At 33.8% G+C, this 24162-nt stretch overlaps 1 pseudogene; it reads left to right on the top strand.

Moving 5' to 3' along the window:
• Positions 1 to 22073: 22073 nt before the first annotated feature.
• LOC129065469 (uncharacterized) lies at positions 22074 to 22147 on the top strand (annotated as a pseudogene).
• The last annotated feature ends 2015 nt before the right edge of the window (positions 22148 to 24162 follow it).

Raw genomic sequence — 24162 nt, 5'->3', positions numbered from 1 at the left:
CAACAAAGGAAGTCTGTTAAAAAAACCAAAATTGATGGCAGAGAGGTAGTTTACATGCAGAAGATGCATCAAAATGAAGATCTAAGGAGGTTCTGGGGGCTGGAGAGTCTAGAAGGGTCTCTGATGAGGTATGGCAACGAAAGCACTTAAGCCTTGGGAGATTTGGGAACCCACACCTGCAATGATGAGCAACCTTGGAACTTGTTAACCAAAATGTGTAAAATATATGTGTTAGTAGCCTTAGACAAAGCACAGAAAGTAAAAGATAAACTCAGATAACAAGGTGCACTGACAAGAAATATAAAATGAAGAATGTTTATATAATTTGTTTAGGAAGTTTTTTCAGCAATAGTGATAGCTCCATGAGAGGAATATTAAGCTAGAAAACAACATCTCATTAAGATACTGTAGTCTAGAATCACAAACAGGTATACCTTGTATTTTGTACAGTAGCAGGTGTGATGCTAGTAAAAAATTTAGGTCCCTAATTTCTGAAGAATGAGAGCTTGGACACTTTACCTGTAACTTAAAACAGAGATGATATTTCTCCACAGTTATGTTTTGGAATATACGTTGTCAGCCAAGTAGATTTGGTCTAAAAGATAATGGCAGAATCATTTTTAGAACTTACTAAGGGATAGATATAAGTGTGTTGAATTAAGAATATGTTACGTCAATATTCAATGACAAGGTTTACTTTCTGTATATTTGTGACATATAACAAATATAATAGTAAAGTTTTGGCCTTGGTTTTGATCTTCATTAAAAGCCTACTCTTTTGAGTGTTTTTGCACTTAATCTTTTAAAATTTTAGATAAAGGAAAAGGTAAACAACTTCAAAAGTCTTTAACAAGTTACAGTCCTTGGACATCATCCTCCTGAGAGTAGAATACTGCATGTAGCCTGCTTATCGGTCTTTATGAGGGTTTTCTCTTTGTGCCATGACATCAGAGAGAAATTTAGAAATGTTGTGGGATATGATAAAAGTATTATTTAAAAGACGAAAAACATGAGCTGTGAATGGGAGTTTACAGAATTTGTGCAATGCCAAAAAAAATCTCCAAAAGTAATAGAAGATGAAAAAAAACAAGCTTTTTTGTAATAAAAATTCTTCATGAGATGCCATCGCTAACCAGATTATTACCAGTATTTTTCTTTTCTCTTCATATGTAGTAAAAATTACCATTCACTGGGTTAATGTCTTACACAATAAACACAAAATAAGAATTTATGGCAGGAGCAGAAGCTACATAAAATTTGTTTGTGATGTTGTATATTATGCATAAGCTCTGGAGACTAGTGAACTTTGGTCTCCACAGAAATCCGTGAAAAAGAGCAGTGTTAAGATTGAAGCACGCCACGCTAATGCAGGGTTGTTGTTTTACTTTTAGCACATTTTATATAGTGTAATAACAGATTTTAATCAGTTTCAATAGCTATACATCTCTTTAGCATATGAGAACATTTTATAGTTAATTTAAAAATTCAAATTTAAAGTAAATATTGCCTGAAACATTCTGTATTTTTAATCAATTATACATATATGTACATATATTCTGGTATATCAAATTTCACATTTTATTCAGCAAGTCAGTTATTTTAAGCTGACATTTAGAGTTACCGGTTCATGGAGACTTTGAAATTACATTCAAAATTATGTGTGCATATGTATATGTATGTTTAATTGTGATGTAGATCTATTATATTCTCAAAATTGTCTTTAATTCAAGAAAGTTGACGAAGCATTATTATAAACATTGCCAAAAATATCAGTAAAAGGTGCAAGAAGAAAATACTTTGCAAATTTTATCAAGGTTGAAAAAAATAGAGAAATGAGCTTTCCGTGTATTTTCAGTGTAAATGCCACATGTGCCAAAGGTTATAACCATGAATGAAATTTATCATTGATGCTTTCACATTGGTACATTGATGATGGCCTTTAAAAAAAGTTGCTTAACAAAATTCATCTTGCTCAAGAAATGCTTACTCAAATTATAATATCCTTGTGTACTGAGAAGAGACAGCCATAAATCATCTCTAGAAAAACAAATATTTCTGAGCATTCTTTTCATCTTAATTAATAATGAGGAAGATAATTCTTCTGAGAGGAGAACATAATAACTGTCTCCAGAGCACATGAAAATCCTCTTTTTTATAAAGTCCTTTTAAAAGAAATCTATACATATGTCCATTCATTCATTGACCCAATGAACTTATTTTACTCATGCATATCATGTTTAAGTGTCCATATTTATTTATAGAGAAGAACTTTTGTTTTATTTGTTGTTGTTTTTTTTTAAATATAGGGTCCAGCAGGAGTAATGCCTGCTTGAGTGTGATTGGTAAGGTAATAATATGAGAGTAATAATTTACAGTTTTAATTTGAACAATTCACCTACATGTCATATGGTGGGCTTGGGTGTGATATTAGTATGTTACAGAATTACATGCTTAGGATTTTGTAATAAAGGATGGGCATTATTTGTGTGGGACCCAGTATATTTTATTGATTTTGTTATTACATTTGTCCCAATTTTTCTCTCTTTGTCCTCCTTCTCCCAGAAACCGCCATCCCCTCCCACAATCTCCTTCCTTAGTTCATGTCCATGGGTTGTGCATATAACTACTTTGGCTACTCCATTTCCTATGCTACTCCTAACATCCCTGTCTATTGTGTATCTACCAGTTTGTGCTTCTTAATGCCTGCCTCTTTTCCCTGATTCTCCCTCTTCCCCACCAAACTGGTAACTCTCCAAATGATCTCCATGTTTCTGTTCTGCTTGCTTGCTTAGTTTGTTTTTTAGATTCAGTTGTTGATAGTTGTGAATTTATTGCTATTTTAATGTTTATAGTTTTGATCATCTTCTTCCTTGAATAAATCCCTTTCACATTTTGTATAATAATGGTTTGGCGATCATGAATTCCTTTAGCTTTCCCTTGTCTGGGAAGCACTTTGTCCACCCTTTGAAACTACATGATAGCTTTCCTCATAGAGTAACCTAAGTTTTTGGTCATTTCTTTTCATCACTTTGAATACTTCTTGTTAGTCCCTTTTAGCCTGAAAAGTTTACTTTGAGAAATTAGCTGACAGTCTTATGGGAACATCTTGGTAGGTAACTCTCTGCTTTTCTCTTGCTGCTTTTAAGATTCTCTCTTTACCTTTAACCTTTGGCATTTTAATTATGATGTGTCTTATTGTTGTCCTTTTTGGGTCCATCTTGTTTGGAACTCTGTGCTTCTTAGATTTGTATGTCTATTTCTTTCACCAAATTAGGGAAATTTTCTTTCACTATATTTTCAAATAAGTTTTCAATATCTTGCTCTTCCTCTTCTTCTCTTGATGTCCCTGTATTCGAATGTTGGTACCTTTGAAGTTCTTCCAGAGGCTCCTTACCCTATCCTCATATTAATGGATTTTTTTTTCCTGTTGTTTTTATTGAATGTTTTTTCCTTATGTTCCAAATCTTTGATTTGATTCTTGGCTTCATCCACTCCACTGTTGATTTCCTGTAAATTTTTCTTTATTTCACTTACTGGAAACTTCATCTCTGCCTGGGTCTTTTTTATGCTGTTGAAGTACCCAGCGAGTTACTTGAGTATCTTAACAATTGGTGTTTGGGACTCTGCATCTGATAGAGTGCTTATAACCACTTTGTACAATTCTTTTTCTGAAATTTTGATCTGTTCTCTCATTTAGACAATGATTCTTTGTCTCCTCATTTTGGCTGCCTCTCTGTATTTGTTTCTATGTATTCGGTAAAACTGCTTTAACTCCCTGTCGTGGTAGCTTGACCTGTTGTAGAAAAGTGCACCAGTAATTTGAATGAGATGTAGACTTATGATGTAATCACAAGCGTGGGGCAACTTGTATGAATCACATTGATGTCATCCTAGATATGATGTCACCGCTTTGTGGATCTATGTGGGAGAGGCCTTGGAAAAGGGACAATGGTCACCACCTGGCCTTTGGAGTTTTGTCTAGGAGGAAAGTGACCCTTGGGCCCTGCCAGCTGTGTCCCCTCTGATGGAGCCCACAGAGAGTGAGTATGTGTAAGTCCTAAGACTCTTGCAGGCACTTTAAAGTGAGATGCCTGATACTCCTGCAGTTTATTATGTAGCCTCAACCGCCACTGGTTTTTATAGCCAGATATTATGGGGACATATCTTCCTGGCACTGGAAACCTAGGCTGGGGGAACTGATGAGGGGCTGGGATCCCTCGCTCTGGAGGTTCTCCTCCCAATTTTTATCTACCACATGTAGGTGTGGGACTGCCCATTCCATGTCTTTGTGTCTCCATGACTCTGCTTCTCTTACCCGTCTGGATGAATGTCACTTCTTTAGTTCCTTGGTTGTTGGAATTCCATACACTTCAATTTTCTGACTATTTTGGGTGATAGCTTTGACTATTCTGGGTGATAGTTCAACTTTTGCTGTGGTCGTGCTAGGAGGAAAACCACGTTTACCTATACCTCTATCTTGACCAAAGTTCAGGTCTCAATATTTATTCCTTTAAAAATAATTTAAACAGATTATCTCGTGACAGTAGTGGACATTAAATGGTAAGAAAACCTCTTGAAACTTACAACCTGCTAAGATCCTGTTTCAGGCAGAATTTGAGACAGACCAAGTTGTGTGGCTCTAAAATGAGGACCATTTTCACCTCACATGTCCAACTGTTGCAGAGCTCTCCATTCACATGGGCTAATCTTTCTCTTTTTTGGCCTGATAAATTTGCTGGCCTCACCCAGACAACTCCTTGAGACCCCCGGCCCTCACCACAAAAGTGTGTGAGCACCCAGTGGGTGACAGGTAGACTTCGTATACCCTGGAACTTTAGCCGAGTGACCTCAGACCCAGTACAATAGCAAGGTATAAAGTTGAATTGTTTATTTGATATTTTTCTTGCTTCTTGAGGTAGGCCTATGTTGTTATGAATTTGTCTCTTTGGATTGCTTTTGCTCTTTCCATAGGTTTTGTTTGTTGTGTGTTCATTTTCATTTTTGTCTTAGTAATTTCATTTTTCCTTTGACCTCATTGTTGACCAGTTGATTGTTTACTAACATATTACCTAGCCTCCATGTGTTTGTTTGTTGTTTAGTTTTTTTTTAAATTGATTTCTAGTTTAATACCCTTGTAGTAGGAGAAATGCCTGATACGATTTCAAAATTCTTAACTTTATTGAGACTTGATTTGTGTCCTTATATGTGGTCTCTCCTAGAAAACATGCCATGTACACTTGAAAGAAAAGTATATTCCACTGCTTTGCGGTGGAATGCTCTGAAGATATCAATTAAATCCATTTGATCTAGGGTACCTTTTATGGCCACCATCTCTTTGTTAATTTTCTATCTAGAAAATCTATCCAGTGAAGTCAATACGCTGTTAAAATTACCTGCTCTGGCTGTATTGCTGCCTATCTCTCCCTTTATGTCCATCAAGATATGTTTTATACATTTATGCCCCTATGTTGGGTGTGGGTTATATGCTTTTGTTAGATCACTCCCTTTTTTGTTATGTAGTGTTGTTCTTTGTCTCTTAGTATAAGCTTGTTTATCAGATAGTTACACAAATGAACCCTATACATAGGAGGAAGATACTCTATTTTACAAGGCTATTTGCTTTGTAAATATCCTTGAAAAGATAGTTTGAAACAAAAGTTTATGCAAAATGTATAGAAACACCATGGAGAATTGTCTCCCAATCCTTTCATGTATGTAGGGTTGATGTTCACTTATATGTATGGATGTTAAGTTTTTGCATGAATAGATAATATTTATTGAGTTGATTTTAGGTTGTTCAAAACCTAAAAAAAGACTATGAAGGAATTTATTGTCTAGAACAGTATATGTATCTTCAAATTTAAGAGGTAATTTCAAAATTCATTATACCAATTTAAATTTTCATAAGCACTGTATAAGATTTCCATTGATACACATCCTCGTCAATTATAGTGTTGGTAGATTTTGTAAATTTTTGCAAAATGATAGGTCTGTTAGGATCCATGTTGATTTTTGGTTTCATTTCAATTATTACCTATGAAATAGAATTTTTAAATATATTAATTAGTTATTTGTGTTTTCTGGGAGCCACTTTATATCTTGAATAAATTTTCTACTTGATATTTTTAATGTGTTGGTTTGATTTTAAGGGAATGGTTTGTACATATTTTACATATGCTCATGTATACATGGACATATCTATATCTCTGTATTTGATGATTATTTGCTTAAATATATCCCAAGAGATTAGTAAATTTAGTGCAATAGAATTATAAATGTAACAATTTTTGTTTGTATAAGATATTTTATTTTTTCCTGCAAAGTTTGGGTAAATATTTTAGGTTAATATTTTAAGCCACCTAGAAATGCTTGTGGACAAAAAATTTATTTTCATAATATTTTTATATGTATGTTAAATTATCTCAGTACATTTTATTGCAATATCCTCTCCCTGCTTATTTGCTTTGCCTCTTTTGTCATAAATAAATTTTTCATGTAGGTGTGAACCAGTTTCTGAGTCTTCTATTCTGTATCATAGGCCAACGGATCTATTCACATTGTTTTAATTACTATAGATTATAATAACAGAGTGCAGCCCCTAATGTCTCAGCTCAATTTTTATTTTAAATACTTTTTTCTTATTTCTAAAACTGACTTTCTTCCTAACGAACGGCTTTCCCTGTGTCTACATAGCTTAGCGATTAGCCAATGATTGGACAGAGATTGTGCTCAAAGAGCCAAGACTCAGTAAAGTCGAGTATCTGCCAACAAACCTGAGTGAGGGTTGGGAATTACATTAAAAATTCAGGGTTAGTTAGGGCTTGGTCTTCTGACCTCTCCTTTGTATGTCCATAGCCTCAACTAGGAATATGTTTCAACCATGACCACAACCCCAGGCTAGTAGATATAAACTCTGTCTTCTCTTACTCATCTGCTTCTGAAAACCTTTTCACTTGTATAAATAATGTCGCTGGGGATGATTGTTGCCCCATGCTCCAAATAAGGAGACTCCTTCAACCACAGTAAAAATGAGGCTGGCTGCCAGTTACCACAACCTGCACTAACCTGGAAAAACTTCTGCCAATCCAATTGGGATTGGGTAATGAGAAAGAGGTTATTGTAGAGGATATGGGAACAGCTGAGGTCAAAACATAGATACACAACTTTCTTACCCAGAATTCTGGAATTTTGTAAATGTTTAGTATTCCTAGATTGCATTTTCAGTCAATCTTCAGGGTGCTATTTATTTATTTATTTGTTTGTTTATTCATTTTAATTTTAATAGTAGTGGTGGGGTTACTATTTTATTCAGCTTTATAACAGCCTTCTGGGGAAAAAATGCTATTACCCTTTCTCTTCCTTTCACATTTACTTTGTGCTATTAGGAAAAAAAATGAACCTGTCCAGAAATACTTTTAAAATAGACTTTTAATACCATTTCTTTTTTAAAAACTCTGCAAATATGGCAAGTCTTATGTTAAGCACTTTGTTTACTTGGAAATTGTTTTAACTATAACAATTATAATAATTTTATCCTATTTTAGAAATTTTAACATCACAAGTAAGCCTCCACAGCCAGAACCTTTCCTAGAGATATTTATGTTTATATATTTAGTGTAAATGGTACCATTCATTTGATAAATACCAATTGTTTTAAGTAGAGAAATTTTCTAAAGTTGTTTAACATCTAGAACTAACAGAAATAGACCTTCCTGCTCATCCTCAATTTATTATATATTTAAATTTGCTTAAGAAATTTTCCTTTGCATTATTTTTTTTCTTGTCTAGTTCTTGAATCAAGATCCTGAGAGGTGTGGAGCTTTCTGACCACCATTCTTTCTCATTTATCTTTTATTTAGATTCTTCAGCAATTCTCTCAGTCAGAGCACTGGATGCATAGCTGGGCATATTTCCCAAACAAATTTTCTCACCCTACAAACTCTTACATTTTGAGACACTGTTGGCTGATGTAATATTGCAATTGTTTTACTGTCTGATTGTTAGAATAAAAATGTTTATCATGGAAAATTAGTCTCTCTTTAGGTCTTATTAATTATCAAATGAAGTTGAGAAAAAATAATTGTTACATGTAAGGTAGGATGAGATATTGATTATGAACATTGTCTTTGTTTTCAGGCAACTCTAAATCCAAATCTTCATCTGCTCTTTGATCTACAGGAAATTATAACCTCTCTAAAATTTAGTTTCTTTTGTAAAATGGGTCTGATACTTCCTACAGAACCTGTTTTAAGATTTAAGTGAAATAATACATATCGCTGTTTATAGCACAAGATGTAGCTCCCACATAATTAGCTTTTACTGTTTCTACAACCAATTCTTTGCCTGAAAGCACTATCTATCCCAGGACACAGCGCACTATCATGAATCCATCTCACTCTCTCCCCCGTTACATTAAAAATTGATGGAGGCATTGAATGGGGACCAATACTTGAGTGATTCAGAGGATGAATTTCATATGGTAAGAATAACCCAGAAGAATTTCCAATAGACACAGCCCCTGCATCCATGAATTCGATATAGAGGGTGAGGTCTGGCAAGAGCCAATAGCTAATTATTTCCTAGGTGGCTTGTGTAGTTCTGTGTCAGACTCGAATCTCATCAGCACTGCAACATGGGAAAACGTTCTACTCAGAATTATAATTTTTATGGGGATTGTTATTGTAAATATTGATCTTAATTGGTATTGGTGACCATATAAGTGAGATAAAGGAAAGAAAACAAGATCTTCAAAATGTTACTTTAGCCAAAGCTGGCATGTTATACAATCAGTTTTTTGGGGGTTTTTGTTTTTGTTTTTTAAATCTTTTGTATGAGGATACTGCAACAAAATTGGTCTTCCTTAGAGATCAGGAGCTATAAATGCAATGTAAACTAGAGCTGCTTATTTTGATTTTCTCTGAATATAAGATGTGAAATCTCCACACAGAGCTGAGGCAGAGCAAGAAAGCATACTAAAAATGTCTTTATATCTCTGATTCACCAAAGCAATCACACAACTCCATTAATTTTTATTTGTTATTTTTGTGATTTGTCTATTATATAAGCTAGTTTTTAATAAAAGAATGTTCACCAAAACCTCATTATACCTGCCATTTATCTGATAAGTGTTTGTCACTTTGCTAGAACCTGAGGGTAGAAAAATAAAGTGCATGTTCTTTTTCCTGAGAGATTATATTCTTTTTCAAAATAATTAATTTTTGGAGTTTCACCAGGATTTGCGAAAGCACAACCACATATTTTCTTTAAGAATTGTTAATATTTAAGTTTTAGATTACTATGAGATTAAGAGACACAGTAATTTAAAAACAGAGAGTTGAAATACAGATGTGCTAGTGAATAACTAGCTAAATATGTAAAGAATAAAACAAAAATATATAAAGGATGAAGAAAATACAGAGGTTTACAAAATAAGAACAACAATAGAAAAATAAACCAGAGAATGCTTGATACTAAAAAATATGCACAGTTATTTTATGTTTTATATTAGCAAGAAAATAATATTCAAAAGCAAAGCAATTCTGAGAGGGATTTGTTGAGTGGAAGAATTTTAGTAGGTTAAAAGTATTCTGGTGAAATGGAATGCATTGTTGTTATTCCAGATGATTCGAACTGTTTTTAAAATCTTGTGTCCAGTATCTTTTTCCATATTTGTCTATTCAAGGTCATCAAATACATGAAACACTCTCCCGTATCACAGCACAAATACTCTACAGAACACAGGCTGGCAATAGCATATGGCTCAAAACAAGAAATATATATAATTTTTTACATGGAAATGGAACCTGTGACAAAGACAGACGGTGGCGCTTTTTTCACTAAGGTTTTGCATTGTAAGCATGATACAAGTTTAAGCCATTTGAGCTGTGAGGCAGAGGCATAATTGGAGAGATCATGCTAGATTATACTAAGAAAAGAAGAACCAGGAAAACAGAAAGGGCACATTCTTGAAAATATCATTTGATTGCCTAGATACAGTTACCCGTCAATTTCTCAGCTCCATAAATCCAGTACAGCCCATGTTTGTTTAGCCAGGCTGGCTTGGGTTTATGCCATGGAAAACTCAAACACTGCTTACTAATGCATCATTATGTTTTTGTCACAGAACATGAAGCACATACAGGAACAATTTTAAGGAAAACAGTCATTAGAAAGGATATCTTTGACCTGGGCTATATTTGTGTGTTGAATGCCCTGTAAAGTGTTTTAAAATGTGCCATATTATCTAGGATATGTTACCAAAGTTTCTCCCCCACCCCTTAATTAGCCGATAGAAAAGTTTGTTAAGTCTTAATTTTGATTTTGCAAAACAGTTTCCAGGGGAATAGTCTGACTGTGTAATATTTCTTTTAAAACATTTCAAACCACTATTCAATTAATCTCAGTTCCATGTTTCAAAAAGCAATGTTGGGCAACTCTGCTAGGCCACACATTGCTTTTTTTACATATTTTGCCAAAACCTTTACATTGCCTTTCAAGTTTGGAGAATAAGCAGACAAGAACTTTAACAAAATTATTACATTACCTCCAGCCATTTGGGTAAACTAAAGCTGACTATTAGAAAAAGTAGGTGGAAAAATGGTACAAAATTTTCATTGTTTACCATGTTATTCTGATTTATTAACAGGAAGAATTCCTGTTGAATTATAAATAAAATAATATTTTAAAATATATGTACAAAATTTTCCTATGAATTATGAGACCAACAAAAGTATTAGATTAATGGTCAATTTACATATGTGAGTTTTGTAGAATGTTCATTTTTGCTAGGAAAAATGAAGCAAGAAGGATTCCTCCCAAATTAAATTATGAGGCCCCAAATTTGGTCCACAGTAGAAGAGATGGACCTTGTTTGTCCATGTTGATCATGTTTGAAAGTCGTCTCCCAGGTGACTCTAAAACGGTAAACCATTAGAAACATCTACCCTAGAGCTGTGTGGTATTGATTTCTTTTTGCTTCGGCTGAGACATAAATCAATTACACTTCTTTGACAATCATCACTGGTAAAGTGGGGTCAGGTTGTATTCCGACATTTCCTAATATAATCACAGGTATCATTGTAAAAAGCAATAGGTTAACTCATCACAAAATTTTTTTATCATTTAATAAGAAAAACTGCTATGTATGATGCAGCATATTCCTTTGGAGTCTAGTTTTTATTCAAACAAGGACATTGTTTAAGGCTATTCATTTTTTTGAAATATCTACTGCTACTCCCTCCCAAATAACTGAAATAGAATAATTAGTATATAAAAATCAAAAGCAATAAAGCTCTGTCAAATTATACATATATTCCTTTAATATCATAGAAACATGCACATGTTTTTCATGTCATTAAACCAGAATAACATGATAGTATTAATTTTTACTGATCTAGGGAAAAACGTGTAAGGGTAATGGCTAGGTTCAAAGAAAAAAACTGATAATAAAATTTGTTGGAATTAATGCAATTGAGCCATTACCAGTTTTGCCTGAAATTTCAGTTCTTACGATATTTCCCTTGGTAAGTTGCTCATTGCATTTTATTCCACTCTATACCTCATTTCTGGTATAAACACAACAGTATATTCACTGGGAGTATTGAAAATTATTCTTTTAGTATGTACCCTTATTAGTTGAAAAGCCATAAAGTTTAATTTTATTTATTTGAGGCTGTAATAAATAAAGGCTTAACTTTCTAAAGTTAAACTTTTACATGTAGAAAATTGTGTTTCTCCTGTCTTTTGAAAGACTGTCTTAGATTAGAGTACAGATAGCGAAAGATTCTCTGCTTTGATTAAATCAACACTTCTTTATTTTCTGGAATAGATGGCATTCACTTGACACTTATTCATAAGTGAATTTTACTTTTTTATTTTATGTTCTTGTAAACTATTTAATAGCCTAAGAACTATGAAATTTCACACAGACACATACGAAAATACAGATACTTAGGATACTGTTTATAACTACTCTATAATATGTATTATAGCTTTGTTACCTGAACTTTCTGTTTGAGAAAAAAATAATTTAAGTGAAACAACAAAACCAAATATATGTGTATATAAACATAGTGAATTTCTAAATTAGCTCTATTAATTGGTTAAATCACCTCTCCCTTCATATGTAAGCTTTTATAAATACCTATTTGAAATAACAGTTTTTGTTATTCTTCTGCAAGTGTGTATTAAAAATGTATATTATGCTCATTAAAACAAATTTAACAACAAAGTCTGGGGAACCTTAGTATTTATATTTTTAGTATATATTTATTTATTACATGTATTATAGTAATATATAGTAAAATAAAAGCTAGTAATACTTTATATTTTTATGTAAGTAGTATATATACATAACACACATATATATTCTAAATAGAAATAGGAGCCATTTGCTGTCTCAGTTATTATTTTTGTATGTGTGTTTTGTAATTCTCATAATATTTGTGTGTAATATACTATTTAACTTTATTATTTATCAACAAATTGTCTCTTAAAGTACTAAAATGCAACACTGAAAGGAAAAGAAATCAACAGAGACAAGAGGGAAGGAGGGAGGGGCAGGCAGGGAAAGGGAAGGGAAGGGGAAAGTCAAGGAACATATAGCAAGGACTCATGGACAAAACCAAAGGGGAAGAGCTGAGGGAGGGAAGGAGGGAGGGGGCAAGGGAAAGTGGTGGGAGGGAGGCAGAGACAAATGTATTTAAAAAGAAAGGAAGGAAGGAAGGAAGGAAGGAAGGAAGGAAGGAAGGAAGGAAGGAAGGAAGGAAGGAAGGAAGGAAGGAAGGAAGAAAAAGAAATACACACACAAAAAAAAATAAAATAAAAATGTAAAAGTCACAGACAGATTCAGGTTGGATTATGTATGCCTAGTCCTGGCACACAGTATGCACCCAATTAATAGTATTACTTGTTAAAGAAAATAAGGAAGGAAGGGAGGGAGAAAAGAAGGAACAGAGAACCATCTTGCCATTCAATACTAAACTATTTTTAGTAAAACCATAAGTACAAACAGTTAAAAATAATTTTTAAGTAAAACACATAGAAATATAAAATGAACATGTGCCCAAGATTTTATTTAATTCACCAACAGGGGAACCAATAAGATGTTACAAATGGTACAAAAGGAAACTGAAAGAACCACCCATGTTTAGAACATAAGGAATGCTGAAATAAATTTCCTTAATAGATGCAAAACTGGCTAATGCCCACAGAGCAGTAATCAACTGCATTTCCAGAGTATGCAATTTGCATTTAAAAAAAAAGTACTAAAATGTATTTTAATATTTATTCAATCTTTATACTGGATTTTTACATCTATATTTTCATAAATATGTATGTATGTACCCACATACACATATATATGTGTTACAATGTGGGAAATTATTGATAGAAAACATTGTTTCTGTTTTACATATAATTTTGTCATCCTATTTTCTGTCTACTAATAAGTGTAGATATACAAGTATGTAATTGGTAATAAGTATGAAATAAAATGTGTTAATTTAAATGAAAAGAATATTAAATGCATGTACACATGCATAAAAATCATATAAATACATTTAAGAAAGATATAATTTATAGTAAGCCTGAAACCTCTCCAGAACTCAAATTGTTATAACAGTACTGCAGAAAGCTACATCCCGTTTGCCTGATACAATTTAAATGAAAAAACACAAAATGAATAATAATATGTCATAGGACAGAAACCTTCTCTGTTCAAGTGTACTCCACCAAGAAAAAAAAAACTATTATTTTACTTGTAGTCCCTCTGTCTCTCTTTATTAGCTTAGCCTAAAAATAACCATTGACTTGTTTTTTCCCTATGTGCAATGTCAAAGTGAACTACCGATTTTGCAGGTGAAATGAATAGCCGCTTTGCTCAAAAATACTCTGGCAATCAGCCATGCATTCTGCCAAACCAGCATGCTGACCACCTACTTGGCGTGAGTCAGATGGCTATCTGAAAAGCTTTTAGTAGTTATCTTTAATGTGATGTAACTGCCCACTTTTCAACATGACTCATTTATCATTTTATGCCAAAGAACTGAATCACCTTGTATTTTTTTTCTTGTTATCGTCGTGGAGAGTCTGACATGACTTTAATGTCAGTGTATTTCTCCCTAGAAAAGAACATATGCAATATTTTGAAAACGGGCAGCACTCGACAGCATGCGAATTGACACTCAGAATATGTAATTTTCTAAAATTGCCTTGTGGGATGTACTTGTGTTTACTTTAAAGGTCTGGAGACTTAAAGATTTCTATATAACACCTCCTAAGATTCCTTTTAAGATTCTTCAAAGTAAAAAATAGAAAAAATTAGGTCTATCTAGAGCTGTTGGATAGAGAAAACTTTGGTCAGTACAGTTACTATAAGCACTATAGAAGCATGTCCTTCGAAATGTTAAATAAAACCCAATAATAACTATTAATTTTACATGGAAATGTGGAAACTGATCATTGAGCTATTAACACCAAGGAAAATGTAATAGGTGCAGAAATAGTGTAATATTATGGAAAGGCACAGAGTGGTACAGAGAAATGCCATAATAATGTAAGTTACTCAGAGAGAAAGGCAGCATCTCCCACTCTGACAGTCGATCTACTATGCGCGTACCCTGTTTTTCCTCCTGCCATTCTACTACTCTCTCTCTCAGCAACATCTTTCTCTCCTTTAAACTACTGTTACTGTGTTAACATTGTTAGCAAACAAAAGACTTAATATCAAACTCAAAGCGTTGTTCGCTAGTTCCTCTCGAGCACGTGGTGCAAGGATCACATTGACAAGGGTGATACAAACGGGATGACTAGAGTAGATGTCAGGAAAACACATATGCTGATGTAGGTAACCCTTGAGCCAAGAAGTCTGCTCCTGGAAATCTGAAGGCTAGAAATCAGAAAAGAATTAGTATCAGGATCTATGTGAGGAGACAGTGGATGTCCAGAAGCTCAGGCAGAGTTTTTATTCAATTGCAGATTAAAGGGTACTTTGATGTCAACATTAAGCTATTAACATGATTTGTTTTTTAAGAATTGAAGTCACTGTGGACTTAATTATCCTTCCCTCATTCCCTATTTTGAATGATGGTCAATGTCAAGGGCATGTCATATTATATGTGAAGCTAGTATTGGATAAGAAAGTGCACTGGAGGGAGAGAAAGGGCCTACCTGCTTGGCTTCTAACCTTAGCTTTCCTTCTTAATTGTTTTGGGATTAATTGGAAAAACTATTTGAACAAATCATTTAACCTGATTTTTAATTTATGCTTTGGTAACCTAAAGATTGTAATGCCTCACTCATAAGGTTGATATGATGGTTAGTAAGATAATGCACACGACCTGGCTTGTAATGAATACTCAGTGAATAAATATATATAATTATTTAATAAGACTATTAATTTAATTAATGATGTTAATATTAATGTAAATATTAATCTTTGTCTTCTGGTTTTCCAAGTTATAGGTTTTTTTTAATTTACCCAAATGTTTTTGACTAACAAAAATTTTACAAACTCATAGAATTATGGTTTAGCTGAAGGCTTAAAATAAAGGAATACAAATTCTTATTTTAATAATTTGGATAATTTTGAATAAGACAAGTCTGTAAATTCTTTATACATTTAAGATGGTGATTATGAGGGAAATGATTAGAAAACATACACTGTAAATATTACATATGCACATACAGTTTAAAATTTAGTAGCCAGAACTGGTAGGTAGGTATGTGATCTGGTGATCAATACAAACTTCATTAGTGATGTCAAAGAAATGTTTATAAATGGGAAGAAAGCAAACGTATAAATGCAATAGGTGCTCTTAAGGATCAGTTGGTTCTACACGTGTTAAATAGAATTTTACAATGCACAAAATGTACAATCTGAGGCAAAATAAAATTCCTTAGGTGATTTTCTATATCATAGCTTAATTATACTTACAACATCATGCAATAGCTATGTAAGTGAAATGGAGGCAGTGTGGCTTCCTCACCCATCTGTCTGGGCAACTAAGGGACGCAGTTTCTCACAGCCCTGAAGGGGTCTGATAAAGTAGTGTTCTTACAGCATTGAGACTGGATCCGATAAACGGTTCCCATAATATGTGGGAACCATAATAAGTGGGTTCACATGTGCAGAATCATGCTCTGTTACTTAACTTTTTGGCCTGAGGCTGGCTTTGTTCCTTCTAGTACTTAAGAAGGTAGGGGCTTCTTAGAGTGGGCGTGCAGATAGAGACACGGGCTTGTGGCCTGCATGGCTCCCCCAAATTAAAGCATGTCAGACATCCCAACGGCTCCGTGAATATTTTTCCATATCCACAAATCCCATGACCCTGTAAGGCCCTGATCAGTCGCAACACAAGCTAAAATTATGTTTATAAGCAATTTGAAATTAAAAAGGAGTAAGATCCCAAAAGACATGGTACAGATAATTTGGAGAATAGAGTTGTAATGATGTGTACATTAACAAATCATGTTTCTCTGGTATCACCTCTATCCATATCCTCAGTTTGCAGGTGATAATTTCTTCTTAGGAAATTCAGAGCTACTGGGGGATCGTATCCTGGTTTCATATTCTTGGAACTTCAGCTTTTGGATGTATCTACAAAGCACATAGAAGCATGTGCATACACACGAACACATACATAAATGCCATTAAAAAATCAAATCTGGGACCTACTATACCCTCTGTTAATGTAAAAGAGCTCTCCCAAAGGGGGGATTTGTGATGGGGTCCAGAACTTGGGGTGTACAAGAAAAATGTAGGATATTCACCCTCCACCAAAAGGCGGGCTACCATAGGGGATGAGCGACAGGGAGTAGGGCCATAGAGAGTCACTTTGCATGTCAATAACAGGAGGATAACTTCATACTTCATATACAAGGATGGTTATTTTACATATCAGCAAGGCTAACAGGAAAGGACTGTATAACTTCAACTAGGATATAATTGAACAGGGAACTCCCCTGGTTGCAGTGCCTGCTGAAGGAGTTGGAAATGGGGTTACTGGGGAAGATTCTCACAGGGGTTGGGACCCAGGCATGGCAGCCATGCTAGAGGCTTTGACCACGTGGTTTTGGGAGCATAGTTGGGGCTCTCTTGACCATGTGGCTTAGGAAGCAGGAAAGCAAGATGTAGGGGCCATGCAGGCTGCTCCCCCTGGTTATAGCATGCGTGCACAACAGCTCAAGGATGGCTTGCTCCACACTGGGAGGGAACACTGTGAAGGCCATGAGGGAAGAAAAGGGAAGAAAAGACTCTTGCTAGTGGGCCATGAGAAGGTACCACGTGGTTTTAGATTAAGATCTGGAGATCGCGGTGACACAGCTGATGGTGCTGGGAACTACAATAGGCCTGCCCACCCTAGCTCCCTACTGCTGTTCTTTTTCTCCTTCTGAAGGATGGTACCCCTGACTGGTCTGACTGGCCTGACTGGACCAAGCGGGGAAAGGCAGGACTGTGTGTGTTGGTGGGTGTTTTAAATGGTGAGTGTTTTAAAGGAATTTTGAGATTTAAGGGTGACATTTAACCATTAATCAAAACCTGTATAACTTTTGAATAAATACTTCCTTTCCTTTTCACCAAATTCTGCCATCAAAAGCCGTCATTTTTAAAGGCGGAGGGCAAACCAACCTAAAACAGAGGGACTCCAGGGAAAAGGGGGCATTGTTCTGGTAATAGCATCTGGGGCTCCCCACAAAAGGTCCACATCTGGTAACACTATGTGAACAATTAAGGTGAAATTATAAAAAAGAAGTAAATTTTATGAAGTCAAGAGAAGAGCATTTTTTAATTGTCTATTTCTGTTGACCACTTTTATATTTTGGCAGCATTGTAAGTTAATGAGGATCTCAAAGGGTTTTCCTAGCCTCTATATTAGTGTTGATTCAATTGAGATATTTTTCCAAATGACTAAGGAATAAAGTTTTCTATGGTCTTCCAATACTCCATATTGTTCCTTTCCACTTGTCAAGAAATAAACTTGATCCAGACTACATTTTCCAATATATCAGTAGGTGGTCAGGGAGTATAAAATTCCCATGAAACTATTCCAAAAATCATGGCATTGGCAAGCTAGCTTCTAGAAGCCATTAAACTCATATCATAAATCTGGTCATAGCAAATCTATATGGGAATTGATGGGTCACAGAGAATGAATTATGTATCACAGAACTGCTGAGTGGCAAAGAAAAAATGCTCACTCGGACACCTATTGTATAGAGGAGAAACATAGATTTTTATGGTACCTCTGTATTCTCAATATTAAGTAACTGAAATTGTCACCGAATATGAATGATTGTGTGATGTTTTGGTTTAATCAATTCAAGAGAAGCACTAGAATTCATAACTAGAGAAGTAGCTGCATTTTGTGTTTGGGCAAATAGTATACAGTAATTTTATTAGTATATGTTATTGAAAATACACAAAATGTGATAATATTTGCATTGGATACAATTAATAAAGTTATCATTGAAGCATTAGAAATAAATCTTGGCTTATAATTATGATGAGCTCTGATTAGCTCAGCTAGTTTTAGTTAGAAAAATATATATTTAATGGCAGTTGCAAACACATTTAGATTAATATTAAAATGGTAATTAATAGTCTTATAATGCAAATGATGCTGATGATCCCTTTTTAAAGGTTCATAAAATTTAGAAGGAACATGTATCTATCTACTTGTTATAAGGAAATTTTCTTAATTAAAGTGCACATTTTACAGAAAATGAATTATAGAAATTAGAGATCCATATGAAGGAACTAACCGGAGGAACAAGATCAACTTTCAGAATGCCTTGAGACCTGCAAACATAATTTTAACTTTTCAATGTATTTTAATTGTGTACCTTTTATGAATATGCCAGGAGGCCATTTAAAGAAATTTCATTCTGACAGATAGGAATGTTTACTTATAAGATATTGTTTAGGCTGAGCCAGAAATTTCCACACTTTCACAAACAGTAGAAATTTTTTGCTAATTAATTGATACATCCTTCTAGGGAAAAAGAAGAAAATCATTTGCATGTCATTTTGAGTGAGCTAATTCAGATTCTTCAGGAGCTGGTGAAAAAGAAAACAGATTTCTTTGACCATTAAAGCCTAAAGAATGAGAATAGTGTGATTTAGGAGACATCCAGTAACACAAAAGAGATTAACTTTATCTAGTTAAACTGAGCCAGTCTCTATTATTATAGAAAATAAAAGGGAGAACTGGAAAAAACTAATGGTTCTGGAAGTAGGGGTAATTTAGTAAAATAAGGAAAAACAGCGCTGATTACATGGTAAATTAGATTTACTGTCAAACAATCGATATGTATGGTATGGTTGTAACACACTTTCTAATGTGTAAAAAATTATTTTTTTAATTTAAAGCTTTTTTAAAAAGTTAAAAATTCAAGTGAAAAGAAAAAAGTAATCTCTGTGTTCTCATCATGCTATAGGACTTCTTCCTCCCAAAAAACTATCCCTTTCCAATTCAAGGGAAAATAGATCATCAAAGCACTTACACGATTCCTTCTACACAATGGACTATACAGCATAGAACCTAGTATGCCCCACCAGCTTTCTTTTTAAATTTTATCTAGTGGCATCTACTCTTTATATGTCCTATTATGGAGTGGTTTCTCTTTTTCTTATTTTTCTTTTTTCTTTAAATCGGTAACATAAAAAGTATAAAACTAGAAATATAAAAAGATAAAAGAAATATCTTTAAAGGAAATAAAATTAAATGGCAAGAATCTTATAGAAATAAAGAAGAATAAAAAGGAAAGTGTTTTTAGATGCAATGCTGCTTAAATGGCCGGAAACTATGAGAGAATTTTAGGCATCTTAATCCCCACTGGTCAGAGGCAGGGCAATAGAGATCATTTTATCAGCTTAACACATGGTCCTTCACCTAGAAGTCCTTTGTCTCTTGCTCCAAATACAATGCCTTCCCTCAAGAATATGCTTATTAATGTAAATTGACCAGTTACTGAAATACATTATAATCAGAAATCATTTGCAGCTAAATTCATGTTATGAGCAGTACACAAATTTTCTAAGAGTAAAATGGACTTTCTTGATTATAAATGGATTGTATAACAACTTAATGGCTATTAGTTACTAATGCACAAAGTGTTTGTTTATTGTTTTAGCACTGGATCAAGGTTAAGGAATAGTGTTGTTTATAGACCCCAAGGGCATTATACTAGTGAAATAAGTCAGACAGAGAAAGACAAATACTGCATGATGTCACTTTTATGTGGAAACTATTTTTTAAAAAAACTAGGTGTAGGGAATGGATTGGTGGTTGCCAATGGTGGGGTGTAGAGAATAGATTTAATGGAAGAAGGTGGCCAAAAGGTACAAACTTTCAGTTATAAAATAAATAAATTATGGGGATATAATGCACAGCATGGAAACTATATAATTAATAACATTGTATTGGATATTTGAAAGTTATTAAGATAGTAGGTCTTAAAATTTATCATAATAAATTTAACTGTATAATAATGGATGTTAATTAAACTTTTTGTGGTTATCACTTTACAGTATATAAATATATAAAATCATTATGTTGGACACCTGAGATTAATATATTATATGTCAGTTATATCAGAATTTTAAAAAATAGTGTTGATTTAGCTGGATGCAGTGGTGTGTACTTGTAGTCCCAGCTAATCGGGAGGCTGAGGCAGAAGTGCCACTTGAGCCCATGAGTTCTGGGCTGAAGTGCTGATTGGGTGTCCGCGCTAAGTTCAGCATCAATACGGTGACCTCCTGGGAGTGGGAGGTCACCAGGTTGCCTAAGGAGGGGAGAGCCGGCCCAGTCAGAAATGAGGCAGGTCAAAACTCCTGTGCTAATCAGTAAAAAATAATGTTGATTTAAATAAAACTATATTTAAAATGTATTTAAAGTGTTTTTACAATTTTGGATTTTAGAGAGGTTACAATTGTATTTGATAAAAGGAAGATAATTTGTGAATTTGAGTAGACTGTTTACAGTTTCCTAAAGTTAATCTAAATTATGATTTACTTGTTATCTGTTATCATTACAACTTGGCTTCTGTATAAAAAAAAATTACATATATGGTATTGCGGTAAAGTGTACAGTATTTCAATTGGGGTTATGGTTGTGTTCTTGGTATTTTAGGAATGATGAAAAAAACATATGTACATATACATATATCCATATACATATATACTACACATATACACATAATGTGTGTATTTTTTATTTTTATGTTATTTGTTTTTAACACATAAAAACATGTTTTTTATGATTTACAATTGAGACATACTTTCAGGAAAAAAATGTCTTTTTTTATTTAAACATGTTTTTCTGTTATTGATTCTAAAGACAGGGGAAGGGGGGGAGAAAGAAAGGGAGAGAAACATCAATCGGTTGCCATATGCCTGTGCTCCAACTTGGGACCAAAGCCTCAACTTGGGTGTGCCCTGACTGGGAATCCTACCCACAACCTTTTGGTTGGCAGGACAGTGCCCCATCAACTGAGCCATACCAGCTAGGGTGGAAAAAACAATATTTAAATTAGCTTTCCTCAAACTTGGAATTGATATATAACAGGGAGAATTCAAAATTTTCTTTTAAATGTGATGTAAATATTACTCTAGGTTACTAAGCCCTTGTGAGGTAAAAAAGCAGAACAATGTAAAGAGCTGCGATTTTAGAAGAAAAGAAGTAGATTAAAATCATTATTTGCCATTGAATGACAAGATAGATATTGGTCTCAATTTCCTCAACTATTATGTTGAAATGGTAATACATAATCATTTAAACAAAAGAATTCATATGCTATAATTTTTTGTTGTCTTCCATAAATTTCCATTTCTTTACCATTAGATAAATGGCAAAATTTATGCCTAGGAGGAGCTCAGGAGCCCTAATAGGAGTCAATAATTTTTCTTTCTCTATTCTATTCCTTCATAAGCTTTGTCCACTTTTCTTAGGCTGATAGCAGTGTTTATATGTTTGGGTGAGAATGCTCCCGATCTCGTGATCTATGTGTGCTCAGGCTTCGGGATCCAGAAAAATACCCAACACTGACATCTTGTTTATTTAAAATTGCTGTTGATCATTTCTCTGCTTTTTGGCTAAGATCAAGTATAGTATTTGTTCTTATCAGATATTAAACTGATTGAACACAAGAAAAAAATAGCATAATAAAATATAATAAAATTGATATGGTCAAATGCCTTCAATTGTTTGTGAATCCTTTCTATTCTATGCTATTCCATTGAAGTAAAGTTAAAATTTTATGTTGCTAGAAAAGAAAAAAACTGTCTAGCTTGACTCTTTCTCTCTACCCTAGTATTTTTCCTTTATGATTATTTAATTTTTCATTGTTAATACTCCCTATTCAAAAAATAATCTGCTGGTGGAGATAGAATTGACCAAATCTAAAATTTTCTGCATGGATCACAAAGGAAATGAAAACATTGATTCCATTTTTAAATAAATGCCTTCCTTATGTCACTTCAAAGGAAAATTAATAGATATGTGTGTATGTGTATATATCTACGTAGATATATACACACACACACATACACACAGATAGTAAAGTCTATGACAACCTACACATGATATAACAAATCTTAACATGAATGAAAACATGACAAGGTTCAAGTATCTTTATTTTACATTTTCATTATAATTATTTGAAAAATTCCCCAGAAACATGTTGTTAAATGTGCCTTTAAATAGAATATGAGCGTATTTTTGCTGAAGCATTTGTACTTTGGTTAATTTTCATAAGCCTCACAAGTGTGAGGGGAACAGGCTGGAAAGCTCTGGTGGCAGGTGCTTTGCCACCTGCCTCACTGTACTATATGGCTAGCAATAAAGTTAATGCTTTCCTCACTCACTGATCACCATTCACAGAATGACTGAAGCTTTGGATGTGGTACAATGTCTAAGGGGATGGCATTTCAGATTCATGAATGCTTATTCTGAGAGTCTAACAGTTTTTGAAGCTACCATTTCTCAGTTCTTGCATATCAGAGGGAAGACACACTTCTCTATGGGTTACGGGAACTTCTCTTTGGGTTATGGGTTATGACAACCATTCAAATATATTGTTTTCAAATAATACACCTGTATTTTGCATGTCTTCATTACACATACATATATACACACTTGTGCATGCACACATGGTACACTTTGTCAGACACTATTCTCAAGGCTATGACACATCAGTGAATAATATGAAGAAATTATACATGGTGACTTAATTTTTATTTAGAATAGTTGTCATTTTGTACTCAATTCAATGACTCTCATTTTATATTTGAGAACACTAAAAATAAGGAACTGAAGCCAGGTCAGATGGTAAATGGCAGAGCTGGGATTCATCAACGGTTATATTTGATTCTAGAACCTGACAATTAATTGCTTTTTATAAACTGTAGATTTACATAAATCAAAGTAATCATGAGTTAGTTAACCTTTGCCAACTTAAGCTTCCTTATATGTAAATTGAGAAGGGAAAGAATCTATATTGCAGAATCATTTTGAAAATTTGAAACTATATGCAAATTTTTGGCCCAATAGAATGCCCAACAAATTTTAGCCATTGTTTTTTTTCTCTGGAGTCTAAGCTACCATCACAGATGGTAAATAGATTTCATCTGGAGTGCTTTCTATTATCATAGATAGTGGAAGATGTTTTTCATTCTTCTCTACAGGGACAAACATAAACTTAATTTCTTGTGCCTACTATACCTTGAATTTCCCACTCTTAGCTTTAGGGCCTTGAGAAAATTAACGACTTTCCTGTGCCCACTTTTTTTTCATATATAAAGGAAGATGAGAAAAGTACCAAATTCATAGGGTTGTTATGAAATTTAAATGAGATGATAAATATAAAGTTACAGGTTGAATGTACAAAATTTCAGCACACTGGAAATATCGTTTGGTATGCACAAAGAAAATAACAGAAGACCAGAGCAGTTTTGTATATTAGAAAGGTCAAAGGGTGAGTTGTAACTGATTAGAAATCTGCATACAGAACATGTGCGTGGTACAGTTGAAAGCCTAGGAAAAACAATACTAACATTAACTCACTCAATTCCCCTTTGAAAAACTAAGACATTTTCAGATAGCTTTGTTAGTGGAAGTGAATTAAAACTAAACAATAAGGCAAATAGGTGAAATCTTCTATTTA

The sequence above is a fragment of the Pteronotus mesoamericanus genome, unplaced genomic scaffold (genome assembly GCF_021234165.1).
Source record: "Pteronotus mesoamericanus isolate MK-2021 breed Mesoamerican mustached bat unplaced genomic scaffold, CSHL_Meso_final contig_179, whole genome shotgun sequence".
Taxonomy (NCBI): Eukaryota; Metazoa; Chordata; class Mammalia; order Chiroptera; family Mormoopidae; genus Pteronotus; species Pteronotus mesoamericanus.
This window is presented reverse-complemented; position numbering and strand designations above follow the sequence as displayed.